At 41.2% G+C, this 16,404-nt stretch overlaps 1 protein-coding gene across 2 annotated transcripts in view; it reads left to right on the forward strand.

Moving 5' to 3' along the window:
- Positions 1-16,404, forward strand: part of TJP2 (tight junction protein 2) — a 132,851-nt gene that overhangs the window by 12,852 nt on the left and 103,595 nt on the right. The window contains exon 2 of one of the 2 annotated variants that reach the window (XM_022573555.3): positions 15,214-15,334. The exons of the other annotated variant lie outside the window; for it this stretch is intronic. The gene's annotated coding sequence lies outside the window, so the exon portion shown is untranslated. The remainder of the gene's footprint in view (positions 1-15,213; positions 15,335-16,404) is intronic. 2 annotated transcript variants of the gene reach the window in all.

Consider the following 16,404-nt stretch of genomic DNA (forward strand, 5'->3'; position numbering starts at 1 on the left):
TGTATATGTGGAAGCTCAGTAAACCCAGGAGGTAACTAACTCACTTTTATTGTCTGGATGGGGGTGTCCAGGGGAAAGCCCAGCCCATGAGGAGGAGAAGGACAGTGACCCCCTAGGTGGGAAGCCAGCTTGGTGATGGTTGTGGAGAGGCAGAGCTTCCTGGAGAACGAGAAGGAAGAGGATGTCTTCTTGCCACAAACTCCACATTCAGATCCACTGGAAATAGCAGATTTGGGAAAGAGGAGGTGAGGGAAGAGGAAAGCCTGCAGTCAAGAGGGGGTTAGAGGGTAGGGGTGAGATATCCTTCGGTTTCAGAGGAAGCAGCACTTCTTCTAGGGATCAGGAAGCAGATGTTCTGTCTGAATCCTCAGCTGCGTGGAGGTCCACTCAAGAAGGCACTAGAACAGAGTAGGAAAGGGTCAGACCTGGGCTTGAATATCGGCTCTGCCACGTAGGAGCCGTGTGATCTAGGGCAGGTTTCTCAACTCTAAGCCTTAGTTTTCTCTTTGTAAAAGGGAGTCAATAATATTGCCTTCTCCCTGAATTGCTGTGGTTCAAGTTTCATTGCTCTTACGGTTATTTTTTTGTCTCAAGTCTGCACCCTTCTGTCTTGAGAGGAGGGGGTTTTGTCTAGCCTCCCACACTCCTCCAATGATCATAAGCTCCTTTTGAAGGAATAGAATTTGGCTTGAGAAGAACACGGGGTCACTGCAGCTTTTCTTCCAGGTCTCCAGCTACTCACCGTCACAGCTCAGCCTGTTGTTTGCTTCAGACCTTTCCTCCTCTGGCTCTGCCTCAACAGGCAATATCCCAACAGGCTGCATTTCTTTCTTGTGAAGGAGTCACATCATCTCATTTCCTCTCTCCTGAAGCATTGGGGCTGCACTTTCACTCGAGGCTTGTTCAATCTGACATCACTAAGATGACCTGCTGAGTCTGCTTTTCTGTTCTCTTCTTCTGCAACATTGGTGTAAATTGATTTTTCTCTCCATCTTGGGTGGTGAGATGCATGCTTGGTTTTGGAACATTAGTCAGTTTCCTCCTGGATCTTCATGCCCAGTCATCAACATTATTGCCATCCCCTGATTCCAATTTATTACCCCGTTTTCTTCTCCAAGAGAAGCTAATTTTTTTTTAAAAAATTTATTGAGATATAGTTGATTTACAATGTTGTGCTCTTTATATATACATGTATGTATGTATATATACTTTTAAAGATTCTCTTCCATTATAGGTTATTATAAGATACTGAGTATAGTTCCCTGTGCTATACAGTAGGTCCTTGTTTTTTATCTATTTTATATACTTTATAGTAGTGTAAATATGTTAATCCCAAACTCCTAACTTATCCCTCTCCTCCCCCCACTCCCAATTCCCCTTTGGTAACCATAAGTTTGTTTTCTGTGTCTGTGAGGGGAAGCTGATCTTCAGTCGTCAGTCCCACCAGACACTTGATCTAACTCCCCACACAAGCCCTAGAGTGCCGTCTGGAGATCCCAAGTCTTTCTCAGTTGCTCGTAATAGTTTTATATGGGATTTAACTTCTTCCTCTTTTATTTTATTGGATTCAGCTTCCAGAGAACAGATCCTTCTCACAGTATCAGACATTGGCTCATCTTGAACATGATGCATTTTCTTTTCCCAGTTGATTTGCTATAAAGCACATAGGCTGGACCAAATCACAGGCTGGACATGTCCAGGCATGTCTGGGCTTTTATCTTTTTCATCTCAGTTGATGAGGACTTTCCTTTTTTTTTTTTTTCCAAGTTTAGGTAGCATTATGGATTGAATTGTATCCCCCCCCCCACCCAAATTCACATGGTGAAGTCCTAACCCCAGTACTTCAGAATGTGACCTTATTTGGAGATAAGGTCTTAACAGAAGTAATCAAGTAAAACTGAGTTCATTAGGGTGGGCCCTAATCTAGTATCACTTGTGTCCTTATAAGAAGAGGAAATTTGGACACAGACACGTACAGAGTGAAGATGATGTAAAGACATAGGGAGAAGGTGGCCATCTATAAGCCAAGTAGAGAGCCCTGCCTCATGGGCCTCAGAACTTTGATCTTGGACTTCCAGCCTCCAGAACTGTGAGATAATAGATTTCTGTTATTTATGGCACCAGTCTGTGGTACTTTGTTACGTCAGTCCTCTCAAACTAATACAGTCAGAATAAGAAATTCTGCCTGGAACCAAGAGAGATGTTAACACAGCAGCTGTCATGCACACTCCACCATCTCCCACTGATGTCCCAGGAGAGCGAGACAGGGGCTCACATCATCAGGTTCTTCTGCCTTGAACTCTGAAGTGTCTCCTGGGTTTGCCAAAAGTACAGCTTTGGGGCAGGTTGAGGCTCCTCCAGGGGGGCCCCGCGCTGAGGCTCTGTGGCCAGCTCGGCCACAACACTGTGATCACTAAACAGGCTCTGCCTGGAGCCAAACCTGTGTCTGACACCCAGGCAGACCACCGCTGAGGTGGATTGGGGTGGAAGCCAAACCCACCAACACTGCCCCAGACTCCTTCTTAACCTTTAATTAATCTTCTCCTTCCATGGCCCAGAGGACCCACGCTATCCTCTGCACATGCCTATACACATAATTTAAATTCATTGTGCTTCTACTTTTTTTTTCTTTTTTTTAAATTAATTAATTTATTTATTTTTGGCTGTGTTGGGTCTTCGTTGCTGCGCACAGGCTTTCTCTAGTTGCAGCGAGCGGGGGTTACCCTTCATTGCGGTGCGTGGGCTTCTCACTGCGGTGGCTGCAGAGCATGGGCTCTAGGCGTGCGGGCTTCAGTAGTTGTGGCTTGCAGGCTCTAGAGCTCAGCCTCAGTAGTTGTGGTGCACGGGCTTAGTTGCTCTGCGGCGGCATGTGGGATCTTCCCGGACCAGGGCTCGAACCCGCGTCTCCTGCATTGGCAGGCGGATTCGTAACCACTGCACCACCAGGGAAGCCCTGTGGTTCCACTGTTGAGAGATTAAACAGAAAGTATTTGAGAGAGAGCAGAAGTAACCTAGCCAGGTCTAGGTGGTTCAACCAAGAAGAGCTTTCTGGAAAAAATGAAGACGTAACTAATTAGCAAGTAAAAGAAAATAACACACACACATGACATATATTTTATGCTGGACATTACATGTGCTAAGTGCTTTACTAGTAAAAACTGATTTCATTTTTTTTTACATTTTCCCTGTTTATTTCTTTTTTTCCCCTCCAGTTTTATTGAGGTATAATTGACATACAGCACTGTATAAGTTTAATGTATACAGCATAATGATTTGACTTACATACATCATGAAATGATTATCACAAGTTTAATGAACATCTGTCATTTCATATAGATACAAAATTAAAGAAATAGAAAAAAAATCTTTTGTAATGAGCGCTTTTAGAATATACTCTCTTAATGACTTTCATATGTAACATACAGCAGTGTTAATTATATTTATCATGTTGTACATTACATCCCTAGTACTTATTTATCTTATAACTGGAAGTTTGACCTTTTGACCACCTTCATCCATTTCCCCCTCCCTCTACCCCCACCTCTGGTAACCACATATCTGATTTCTTTTCCTATGAGTTTGTTTGTTTGTTTGTTTTTGAAGTATAACTGACCTACAGTGCTATTCTAGCTCCTGGTATACAGCATAGTGATTTGGTATTTCTGTACATTTCAAACTGAACACCACAATATGTCTAATTATGATATGTCACCATACAAAGATATTACACAGTTATTAACTATATTCCCCATACTGTACATTTCATACCCATGACTCATTTATTTTGCAACCTAAAGTGTGTGCACCTGATTTAGTTTTTAAAACAGCCCTATGAGGTCAGTGTTATTATTAGCCCCACTTTACAGATGATGAAATTGAGGCAAAGAAACATTAAGTGACTTGTCCAAGGTCACACAGCTAGTTAGTGGTAGAGCTGGACTTCAGTCCTGGGCAGTGTCGTGCCACAGTTCATGCTAAGGAGGTTGGGGGTGGGTGTCGGCAGGTGGGATGTGGGATTATGTGAACTACTTCTCTCTAGCCGCTGGCCACAGACTGCTGGATCTCAACACTTCACACCTTGTGTAGTCCCTACCAAGTTCCAGAGACTCTGTCCCTTTCCCAAAGTTGCAGAGCAGAGGTGACTGATATCCCCTAACCCAATGAATGGCCAAGCCCTTTGTGACTTAAACCAGCTCCTGTCAGTGTTCTAAATTCTGTGCAATGCCACTGCTCATCTGCTCCCAGGCAAGAGACCTGCCAGAATCCTACAACTCTACATTCAGAGTAGAAATGTAACATGAACACAGTTTCTACCAACAGTAATAAGGAGTGAATTTCCCTCACATAAGGGGTTGAAAGTTTTTTATTTCTTAGGAATGAGGGTACTTATAGAATTACTATGTATTCAAGTTATTTGGGAGGTACAGTCAAGTGATTTTAATTTTGGCTTTTAATTATTCAGTAGCAGAGATTAAAAATTTGTGAAATATGGTAAGGGAGAACTTCCCCAGTTGGTGAGTACCACCTGAGCTGGGCCCCTTTCCTCTGCTCCCTATAGCAGGCCCGGAGACCCTACTTTCTCTTTTTGATGGTTTCCATCATTCACTTCAGCCCCTAGGTTCCTGTACCCTTCAGTCAGTCTCCCTATTTTCCCCACAAAATCACTCATCCTTGGGCTTTTCTGTAGCTGCAGGGGAGGGTCAGAAGTTTGTAAGTACTCCTTGTGCTTGCCTGCAAAGAAATGAGGAGTAAGGAAGGTTTCTTACAGAGGTATTAGGAATGGAAAAAGGAGGACAGACGGGAGAGATGGAAGGAAGGGAGGGAGATGATATCCACTGACTACAAATACATCATCTCATTTATTATTTAAAGCCACCTCTGCACTGTGGTCTTCTTGCAGCTTTACAGATAAAGAAATAGGTTCAGAAGGGTCAAGTAACTTGTTCAAGGTCACATGGTGTTAAACAGCAGAGGTGGGATTCAAATCAAGTCTTCCCATTTAAACTCAGCTCTCTTTCCCTGTGTCACGGGTTTGGTATGACTGGGCACCCCAGGAATGGGTGAGGATGGCTTCAAGGTCTCATGCCAGGAGAGCCAGGAAAAGGCAAGAAGCAACTGCTGCTGGGGGCTGGGCAGTGGGTTCCTTCAGGTAGATATTGGGTTGGATGGGAGGACAGGGTTGAAAGGACAGATTTGGTGACATCCAGTTGAAGGTAATAGTATAAACCCAGTAGTGAGTGCATTTTGAGACTGGCGATGAAGAGAGAAAACTAGTATGAGATGACCGGGGGTTGGCGGGGGTGGGGGGGGGAGAAATCGAGGGGTGTTAAATCTAGGAGATCCGCAACTAATCTTGAACTCCTTGTAATTCTCTTACACCACGTAGTCTGTTTTTCTTACAGTGTTCTAGTGGCTCATCTGAGTAGCAAACATGTAAAGATGTATTCTATATGAAGCTACTGGGGACGGGGTGTGGGGATGAAATTATGCCTAAAGTCATATAATTTATCTTACGTGCAGTGGAGTTAAAAAAAAAAAAGACTGTTTCCCCGACTCTTGTACTTTTAGTTAAGGCTTTTTTTCAGCTCTCTGAAAAGCAGACCACACCCTGTATAACAGCCTGTTTGGGACATTAGTTCATTTCCATTTTTATACTTCTAAACACAGGAACAGTTAGAATACCCCGTGAAGAAGGATGTCCACTGTTTTCCTCCCACAGAAATAAGTAGAAATAATCAGTTCAAAGGGAAGGTCAGTCTTATCTGTGAATTTTTATATTCAATTTTGATTATTCAGAAAGAGAACTTGAGCATCCTGACTAAAAAGTTTTTTGGATCATGTATGTTTAACAATTTTTTAAAAATAAATAAGCGATTTTTAAATCAGATAGTTGTAGTTACAAAGAATTTCTAGAACTCTAGAAATTGGAATTAACCAAGTAAATGAATATTTCTGAAGACGTTATAGAATTACAAAGAAAATAGCCTTATAATTACATATCTGGATGGAGTGTTTTGGTTAGATTTATTTTTTTCTGTATTATTGTCCTCATGTACTATTATGAGGGAGTTCATACAAAGATGACAGTTTTTAAAAATGAATAAATAAATTAGAAAACTGAACAATCTTATTTGTGGAAGAAAAGCAAATTCTTTCTAATTACTTGCTAAAGCAGAATTTTTTTCCTAGTGAAAGACCCAATTTTAATCTTGTGTGAGATCATCATAGATAAGAATCACTTTGTAAGAGTTATTACGTTAAATGCGCCAGAAATTGCTACAGAAAATGAAACTCTAATATATGCCGTTTATAAAGTATTGTCACTTTCACACAACTTCCAACGGATAACAAGTTTAGCTTGATTTTTGTTGTTGGTAACTCAGACTTCATTTCTTGTGTGAGAGGGTTGTATCATTTCTTGTTTGAGAGGGTTGTGTAGTAATTTTTATCACACGTCATTAGAAATACTATTTGTTAGAACAAAGACTGTTGTGTAAGTATAATTACATCGTCCTGTATGATTAAATGAGGGCTGTATTGGAGCTTTTTTTGGCTGTGGCAGCTGTAGCCAACCAAGTTCAGCCTATAAAAGAATTCCTGTGACTAACTGGTACTAATTGTTTGTAGAACAACCAGTGGGAGTAGTATCATGAATGCTATGGAAATGGAATATTCCAAGATCCAATGGTTTGTCCCTTGTTTTCACCACTTACTTGTGGTCAGATTATATTACAGTATCCATGGGAGATTCATTCCAGGACCCCCAAGGATACCAAAACCCAGAGATGCTCAAGTCCCTTATATAAAATGGATAGTATTTGCTTACAACCTACACACATTCTCCTGTATACTTTAAATCATCTCTAAATTACTTATAATATCTAATATAGTGTAAATGCTACATAAATAGCTGTAAATACAATGTAGTTGCTATGTAACTAGTTGTGAGTACTATGTAAATAAACAGTTGCCATAGCTAGGCAAACTCAAGTTTTGCTTTTTGAAACTTTCTGGAATCCTCCCCCCCAACGTTGGTTTTATCTGTGGATAGTAATCCTCAAATGTGGAGGGCCGACTGTAATTATATAATCGGGCCAAGTGAAGCGGGGGCTTTAGTCTGTTGCTGGTTTTGGAAGATAACTTGGTGTTCATCTGTTCAGGCCTCTAATAAAGAGGGAAATTGAGGCTTAGAGAGCAGTTGAAGTGTTAAGTTACCGACCTTGAAACTTTTTTTGCTCACACACACACACACCCCATCAGATTTTTAAGCATACTCTATAATATATATGAGTATATTACTTTATAAATTATATACTTTTGGGACTTGGGGAACTAAGATCCCGCATACCTCGAGGCGCAACCAAAAAAAAACGATATACTTTTATGTAATTTAAAATATACAGTAAGTTCCCTACATATGAACCTTCACATTATGAACTTTCAAAGATGCGAATGTTCATTCCCATGCCCAGTCAGGTAAGTTTGTTCCCATGTCTAGCGTACATTGTCACATGCAGCTTGCCCTCCGTCTCCTATCGCTGACGATCCCTCAGCTCTACCATCTCCCACCTCCTCTCCCTCCTCCTGTCAGTAACTCTTCTTGCCTGTTCACTTGATGCCAGCCCCTGTATGCCAGCTGTTGTACTGTACTGCTGTACTTTTCAGGGTACTGTACTGTAAGATTAAAAATGTTTTCTCTATTTTTTGTTTGTTTTTTATGTATTAGTTGTGTGAAAAGTATTATAAACCTATTACAGTATGGTACTATATAGCCGATTATGTTAGTTGGGTACCTAGGCTAACTCTGCTGGACTTATGAAGAAATTGGACTTACAAATGCACTCTTGGAACGGAACTCGTTCGTATGTAGGGGACTTAACTGTATTAGTCCCTAAAGTAAACATTACAAATATTTAATAACATAAATGCTTAAACTAAAATTTTAATAGACAAGAGACAAAAAAGAAATAGATGGTTTAATATTTTCTTCCCACACCCCAAAGATTGTTGGTATATGCACCCTACTTTGGAGACCACTGATTTAGGTCCCTTAAGTTAAAAAAAAAAAGAAAAAAGAAACTTGCTGTTAAGGAAAGAGAGAGACTGTGGAAGAAGAGTTCAAGATTTGGGGGGATGTGGAAGGGTTTGCGACACTTATTCACTGTGAATATCTAGGTTAGTCAGAAATATTACAGGACGACTCTCTTTGATTTTACTTCCCTTCTGTATATGAGTTTGTTTAGACAAGGAGCACTACAACTCGTATTGCAGTAGAAAGAAAAGAAGAGAAAATAGCTTGAAGAAGTGGTCAGGGAGGCGTATAAATCAGAACCCTTTCAGAGTGACAAAAACTCAACTAAAACTAAATTTCACAAAAATCAATTTATTATCTTAATAAAAGTGTACCTAGGATCTCCTAGGATGACAGTTATCTTAGGCATAGCTGGATCGAGAAACTCAAATGATGTCATCACATTTCCCCGGTACTGTTTCTCAGCAGCTAGTGGAGAGCCCTTTCCACCTGGTGGGCAACATGATTGCTAGCAGCCCTAACCTCCTATCAGCCCTGGTTACCAACTCCAGTGGAGAGAGGGCATTTCTCTCTGAATGTCTTGTTTTCAGCCCAGGGAGGGCTGGTCTACCCAGGCTGGGTCATGTGGACTCTGACCCATTAGGTGGGCCATATGATGGACCATCCACCTTTACCCCATGAAAAGAGGGTAAGAAAAGTCCTTACAGCTAAGAGGAGACATTTATAAAAAAGGGAGAGGGGTTTGATTCTGAATATCTCCAAATAGTTATTATTTCCATGCTAGCAGAGCTCACCTCTGTTGGGTTTTAGAGGTATTTAAAAAGATATTTAAAAAAAATACAGAATTGTTTCTCTATTAATTAATCTTTGCTTTGCAATTGACTCAAGCAAAAAGTTTATAACATTTAGAAATGCATTGCCATAAATGACAACTGGAACTCCTTTTTCAGTGTCAAGAGCAGCCTTGAGAGAGGTATTTATAGAAGGAGCAGATCTGCTTCTGATTTTAGTTCACCCAGAGGCATGCAGGCTTTTTGGACCAATTATTATTTTATTACTAGACCTTGAAATAAATCACGTCCTGTGCCGTTAGTACTTGAAGGATTAGTGGCTTCAAGGATTTATGTGTGGATTAATTGGGGATTGTACGTTAGATTGCCGTGTTTAAAACCACCGTCATCCTGCAAATCGTTATTAGTGCTTTATTCAAAATTCTCTAGCCTTATATAATACTGACGTTGCAGGGAAGTTTATTTATTCGTGGTTTGGCCACGGCCTCTCCCCCGTGCCTTACCCCCTACAGTGGAGTGTAATAGCTCTGCCTAGGGGTACGCTGAACATCTAAAAGCAGAGCAGCTTCTGGTATTGCAAAGATTACTTCATCTGCTTCAGCGGAACAGTGCCCAAAATTTACTTGACCTTGTACTGAAAGAGACAAGATGAGGTACAAGAAATATATGGCTATCCTGGAAGCAGCAGTTGGTATCACCCCACTTAACAAAAGAGAACTTCTACCTGAGAGCAGAAGACACGTGAACCTTTGGCAGTACCCCGGGTAAGCAGCGGAGACCAGAAGATGCTTTGTGTGTTTCCGGGGCCTAGATGGAAGAAAGTGTCATCCCTGTCATAAGGGTAATAGATGTTGAGTTCTTCGTTCAGAGCTTGTTTCTTTCTTTGCTTTTCTTTTTGTGTAGTTAGCCTCCCATTTATTTGTTTAGTTCTTATCAGCATTTTAAATAACATTGCTCCCCAAAGCAATTTATACATTTTATCTCATTTATCATATTCATTTTCTAAGCACACTACCTTTTTATGGCTAAAGTTAAATTCCATTTCAAGTTCCATCTGAGCTGATTCCAAATTTGTGTCATCTCAGCAAATGAGAACTTGTTTCTTCCTGGCAGATATGGCCTTCCCAGACTGAATTAAAATAGTCAGTAATGAAATTCATGGAAATAATACTCTAAGAAAATTCCTGGTCTAGCAGTCAAGAAGATGAAGTAATGGGTGTGTCTAGAGCCCATTTTTACATTCAGATATTTTAATTTCATGATTTTGAATTTTTTTTTACACAGCCTATAAACGTAGCAGTTCTTAAAGATGAAGTAAATTGTGACTTATTTTTTTTTTCCTACAATGCAAGTATTTTTCTGACTGAAATGTACATGCAGACTATGTTTCAGGTAAACACTTCTCTTGAAACAGCAGTCTTTGCTTCACATCTCTTTTTACAGCCCCACTGATTTACCATGTTGAAGAAGCGTTTCTGAATGGTTAAGAGGCCTCAATCCTGACTTTATTCTCTGAAGTCCTTCATCCGTGTCTTTTATATGTTGAGAAGTGTAACTGAAGGTGTCTGTATGGTACACAGTATTTTTATTTTTTTAAGAAGATGTTGGGGGTAGGAGCTTATTAATTAGTTTATTTATTTTTGCTGTGTTGCGGCTTCGTTTCTGTGCGAGGGCTTTCTCTAGTTGTGGCAAGCGGGGGCCACTCTTCATCGAGGTGCGTGTGCCTCTCACTATGGCGGCCTCTCTTGTTGCGGAGCACAGGCTCCAGACGCACAGGCTCAGTAGTTGTGGCTCACGGGCCTAGTTGCTCCGCAGCATGTGGGATCCTTCCAGACCAGGGCTCGAACCCATGTCCCCTGCATTAGCAGGCAGACTCCCAACCACTGCTCCACCAGGGAAGCCCCGGTACACAGTATTTTTAAAGACCAAATTCAATTTTTAAACTGAACAAGCCACACATTGGCACTCAAGGACCAGCTTGAGGTATCTGTATAGCTAATGATATTTCTTTTTAAAAAATAGAAAGTCACTAGCTCATTTTATCATATAAACAACAGATATTCAGAAAAATAAGGAGGAAAAAAATCATCCATAGTCCCATCTTCCTGAAAGGATTACTCTAATCATTTAGGTCAGTAGTTCTCAAGGGAGGGGGTGCAGTGGCAGGAATTGTCCCCTAAAGGATATTTGGCAATGTCTGGTCACAGTTCTGGTTGTTCCAGCCCTTGGGGGTTGGGTGTGGAATTGGTATCTAGTGGGTAGAGGCCAGGGATGCTGCCCAACATCTTACAATGGACAGGACGGCCCCCGCCCCCCACAATAAAGAATTATCTAGTAAAAAATGTCCATGCTACTGCTGTTGAGACACTTGATTTAGGTAGATTCTCTTCGAATCTAAAAGGTAGTTTTTATTGGAAGTAAATTAGATATTTCTTTGAGAAGTTTCAGAGATGCTTTAGAATGGAACCCCGAGGCAGCATGATGACAAGGATGACTTTGCTGTTGTCTTGAAAGTCAAAGGAAGTGAGTATATGTGTAGAGGGTGCAAGAGGTATAGAGTGACCCTAGGAGAGGCATTGTGGGTCAGTGTTTAGTGATGACTATGGAAAACATGTTGTAATGACCAAAATGTGATTCCTCAAGTAGCCCCTAGAGATTGGGCATACCTTAGCCCGGCCCTTTGTCCCAGAATGACAGAAATTTAGAGCTGGGAGGACCTTTTGTAAGGGGTGGCAAACAAGTTTCATTAAGTCAGGCCAAAGCCTGCTGATGGGTGGATGACTTAGAGGGTCAAGTCGGGGAGGATCCCCAGGCCAAGTATGGAATATTGTGAATAATGAGGGATGTTTGTTCTGGACATATAATTTGGAGAATTGGGAAGCTGCAATACACATGGCTTATATCTTTACCATTCCTTAATTCTAATTTGGTCTTCGAATTTTACAAGTGTGAAACAGCCTCATTTGAAGTCATCATGATCAAGGGCTTGGCCCTCACAGACAGCAGCTGGATGTTCTTAGTTTCTGGCTTAGGACCATTCATTAAGGGATTAACCCTAAACAAACACACATGATTCAGATGTGTAAATTGATTGCCACATTCTTTATTTCTTTTTGGAGATAACCTTTTCCAGCCCTCAGGATGAGTAAGTACCCTAGGTAGAACCACCTCTGGTTCTCCTCAATTCCCGAGTCTAGCCAAACAGAAGTCAAATTATTCATTCCAAAGTGATCCTTAATAAGGGAAGTTGAGTGTTCCTTTTTTTTTTTTTTCTTAAGAGAACATTCCTTTAAGCCTGATGAAATAGCACTGCATCACAGGTCAAGATCTTCCCTATATCTGTAAAACTTTGAGTTCCTTGAATATATACATGGACAAAACAGTATTTTGCTGACCCTCATGTTTTGTTTGCTGACTCTCTTATCACCTCACACAGCCTTCCTGTGGACATATAAATATCCCTTGCTGACCTTGTAGTAAACTCTCCTTTCCTGGTATCCTAGGACGGATTATCTCCTACTGATTAATTTACTTAATGAGTTCTAAATCCTTCAGAGGCACCTTGATATCTTATTTCTCACCCTTTAATGTGCATATGAATCACTCTGTTAAATGCAGATTCTAATTCTGCAGATGTGTTGGGGCCTGAGAGTCTGCATTTTAATATGCTTCCAGGTGATACTGTCAGTTCAGGTGATGCCCACCCAGTGGATGGTCCAGATGATGCTGATGCTTCAGTCATGAACCACACTTGGAGGAACAAGCATCTAGAGAGGCACTTTCCATGATATCCTACTTGTTCTCTCTTGACCTCAGAGTTCTCTGATCTTCCTGAAAACTTTTTGTCCCAATACCTTCCCTCCCTGCTGCTGTTAGACATCTCAATGGTAAGAAGGTAGGTGGTTGGCTGTGCTTCTACAGAGGGAAATCTGCCCACCAGCATTCATACTGGAGATTTCTATTGAGCTGGTTAACTGAATAGTGGGGCCAGTATTTCTTCCAAGAATTCTATCCCTTTCATTCTTTCCAAGAAATATTCCAGTTGTTTCAACTTACATATAATACTGCATAGTATTTAAGAGCAGCTCCTTTTGTGTTTTAAAACATAATTGGAAGTCAGGTCATGATTGAGTTTTCAAAACCTCGAGGAATTCTTTTCCTACTTTGTCTTGCTGTCTGTAAGCAGGCCTGTGCTGGGGCTTCTACTCTGCAAAATGTAATCACATGATAGGCCAAAACTGGCTGAACCAACCAATTGACTGTATGTTGCAAGTTTATTGAAGCACAGATTGGATGTCTTACACATGTGTCTATTGACCCTAATGCCCGGCAAATGACAGGTGCACAGCAAATATTTTGCCAGTGCTTGGTTTTAGCATAGCCACAAATGAAAAAAAAACTTTTTTTTAAAGAATTGACATCCATTTACAAAACTACTGAGCCACTTATGGATTTCCCTTTGATTTTTTTTATTTTTTTTTTGTGGTACGCGGGCCTCTCAGTGTTGTGGCCTCTCCCGTTGGGGAGCACAGGCTCCGGATGCGCAGGCTCCGGACGCGCAGGCCCAGCGGCCATGGCTCACGGACCTAGCTGCTCTGCGGCATGTGGGATCCTCCCAGACCGGGGCACGAACCCGTGTCCCCTGCATCAGCAGGCGGACTCTCAACCACTGCGCCACCAGGGAAGCCCTGGATTTCCCTTTTAAAATTTTGTAAAGTTTTCCAGCACTAACTCATGTTACCTGACAAAAAATTTGCATATTGAACACCAAGAGTATTATTTAGGTTTTTCTTCCAAGCTTATTATTGACAAGGTAGCCCTAGTCAATAATAGTGTATTTCAGAAATGGCTGATTGTTATTGGTGGTTCCTGTACATGTCAAAAACCTCAGGCAATATCATAAAAGAAAGTTAAAATCAGGATGTTATCAAAATTCAGAAAACTGATTTAATTCAAAAGCAAGCCATTTCAATAAAAGCAGCAAACTCTCCTTGGAACTGACACCTGTAGGAAAATTTCATATTAAGGCCAAAAGCATAACCAAGCCCATCTTGATCTGCTGGGCATTTATTTATCGTGGGAAGTAATAGTAGAAACCATATATGGGCTGGGCTGTAATCCTGTTGCTTGCTTTGTAGTATATCCAGATGGCTCTGCTTTAGCCTGTGCCCACATTTCCTGCTGATCCTTGGAGAAGGGAAATGTGTCCCCTGCCTGTACAAATAGAATAGACACTATCTCTTATTTCTGTTTCATTGTGTAGGGAGTGTTTTGCACAGATGCCACAATATCACTTTGTCTAGCAAACAGAAGAGTATGTCCAGAACTGGTGAGAAGCCACATTCCTCCTCCCACTGTTAGGGCTCTCTGCGATGCCCCACGTGAGGCTGCTGGGGCCCAGGCCCAGCCCAGGAATGAAGTTGCCTCCTTGTGTTGTGTGAAAGTCACATGCAGGATTCAGAAAAATGTCCAGAAAGGGTTTTCTTGGGTTTCCCTGGGATGAGGGGTAAAAAGAAAAATGTATTTGCCATCTTTTCTGATTCGTGGCAACCCACACATAAATATATAGAGATGAGCCGGTATTGTAATTATCTTTTAGTTGAAAATGTTTTTTCTATTGTATATTTTAAAATGGTAAATTTTATATTAAGTGTATTTTACCACAATTTAAAAAAAGTTTTCTCTAGATGTTTTCTCACCTGCTGAGTACTTTTTTTTTAACCTGAAAAGTAAATTCTTATAAGAGCTTGGTCCTCAGGTGGATTCATGGTGCCAAAGTTCACATGATTACTCAGTTTTTTCCATTTTTTGAAGACTGGAAACATTAGGGGCAGCAATTTCACTCAGAGATATATTTCCACGAGAAATAAAAACTAGGTCCATATACACATTTGTGCATAATAGCTAAAAAGTAGAAACAACAAGCCAAATGTCCATCAGCTGTAAAGTAGATAAGTATGATATATCCATACAGTGGAGTGAAGCTCTGACACAGGCTACAATGCAGATGCAACTTGGAAGCGTTAATGCTAAGTGAAAGAAGCCAGTCACAAAAGGTCACGTATTGTATGAGTTCATTTGTATGGAACCTCCAGAAGGGGCAACTATATAGAAACCCAAATTAGATTGGTGGTTGCCTAGGGCTAGGGTGGGGGAGGGGAGGGAATTGGAGGATTAGGGAGTGATATCTAAGGGGTCCTGGGTTTCTTTCTTGAAGTAATGAAAATATTCTAACATGGATTGTGGTTACGGTTGCACAAGTCTGGGAATATATTAAAAGCCATACTATAAATGGGTAAGTTGTACAGAATGTGAACTTCGGTGCATTTCGAAGATCTTGCCAAGCTGGGCATGACTGTGCCGGATTTTTAACAACACTGTCTTTTTCAGGGTGCGAAGTACCACATTATTATCATCTCCCTGTGAGTGGGATTGGCACCCCAGCTGCACCTCCGGGCACAAGTGCTCCAGGAAACACAGACTAGTGCCGGTTGACAGCCTGCTTTACCAGGTACTTGCTTTTTTTGTCTCTCATCAGCCTCGTTACTGGCTTTCCTCCACCGAAAGTGTGATGTAAACTATGTCACATCCTGTAAGTCAAGGCCACCGTTTTCGATGTTGCTGATAGTGAAATTGTTTAATATCCAGGAACATTTAATTGTAATGGCCTATTTCCCAAAGAACAGAAAGATCTTACCCGCATTTATGATCTGAATTGATAGGTAATTTTGGGCGAATGCCAACTGAGGTGCTTCCTGCTAAAGCATGTAAGTCCAAGCCCCATAGTTCAGAATAAATGCCTAGCAAGGTATTTTGACGTCTAGGGTTATAGGTCATTTTGGTAGGTCACGTTTGTTCTATTAGCTTTGAGGTAGCAGAATTATATAACAGTGGTAAGCACTTTGCTGAAAATAAAAAAGACATCAGTCACACTGGCTTCTAAAGATTAATTATGTACAGGCTTTTAGCAAAATAGGTGAGTATTACCTATTTACTGATTCAATTTTAAGTACGAATTAAATGGGATTTACAAGGTATTAAGTTTTATTTTGACAGATGCTGGGATATATTTGTTCTTAGTTACACTTACCACTGATTATAGGCCTGACCATGGATGGCTGGAATGGGGTTAGAATTTTTTCCGTGTGCTTGTTTCATAATTCCTGTCTGTTTAAGCTCGAGGACCCTGCTGGGGTGGATTCCAACTGCATGTCAGCATTGGAGTTTAGTGGAGTGTGAATAGCAGCTGTTCAGATCCTAGGGTTCCTGCCTTCCGACTCTGTGATCTTGGCACATCTTAATGTCTGAGAGCCCCAGATCTGTAAAAAGGGAGTGTTAGGGAATTCCCTGGTGGTCCAGTGGGTAGGACGCTGCGCTTTCACTGCTGAGGGCATGGGTTCAATCCCTGGTCAGGGAACTAAGATCCCCCAAGCCGTGCAGAGCAGCCAAAAAAAAAAAGGGAGTGTTAACATGAAGCTGAATGAGTTAACATACAGCAAGCACTGGGCACAAACCAAGGCCTTTCTTGGAGTCTAGTTGTCCAAATGGGGACACTTGCATGGGGAAGTCCTTAGTGTCCAC

This window comes from Delphinapterus leucas, chromosome 6 (assembly GCF_059928025.1).
Source record: "Delphinapterus leucas isolate spDelLeu-1000000601 "Yukka" chromosome 6, BTC_Dleu_Yukka2, whole genome shotgun sequence".
NCBI lineage: Eukaryota > Metazoa > Chordata > Mammalia > Artiodactyla > Monodontidae > Delphinapterus > Delphinapterus leucas.